This window comes from Cebus imitator, unplaced genomic scaffold (genome assembly GCF_001604975.1).
Source record: "Cebus imitator isolate Cc_AM_T3 unplaced genomic scaffold, Cebus_imitator-1.0 Scaffold379, whole genome shotgun sequence".
Taxonomy (NCBI): domain Eukaryota; kingdom Metazoa; phylum Chordata; class Mammalia; order Primates; family Cebidae; genus Cebus; species Cebus imitator.
Window position 1 is genome coordinate 160,809 of NW_016107694.1, and position 626 is coordinate 161,434.

The window sequence follows — 626 nt, forward strand, 5'->3', positions numbered from 1 at the left end:
CCGGATGATGGTAGAGATGGTAAGCCGGCATTTACTCAGCCCCGCCCTGCTCAGCCTCGGGAGCGGACGAATTCTCAGCTGGTGGATCGGCTGCTTTTGTCTCTTTGCCATCTTGTGGTTTAGGGTTTTCCGGGCGTCTGCGTCGGTAATTGAAGTTGCCGCGGTACCGACGTTGAGGTGGCTGCTGACCTTGGGTCTCATCTCCTTGATTTTCTTTATCTTCTTCATTGCCGTCCTCTCTAGGCTGTCTTTGGCGAGGAGGGCCCCTGCAATGAATGTTGTCAAACTTAAGAATGATAAAACCTCTTCTCTTCAACACACCCACCAGTGTTACCACTTGGTTCACTCAACTAACTCATCATGCCCAGCCTGTTCTCTGTATCAAGTGGTCTGTAGGCAATTTGTGTAAGGAGATGGAGTATAAACTGGAAGATGACTTTTAAAAATTGGTTTTAAGACCGGGCGCGGTGGCTCACGCTTGTAATCCCAGCACTTTGGGCGGCCGAGATGGGTGGATCACGAGGTCAAGAGATCGAGACCATCCTGGTCAACATGGTGAAACCCCGTCTCTACTAAAAATACAAAAATCAGCTGGGCATGGTGGCGCACGCCTGTAGTCCCAGCTA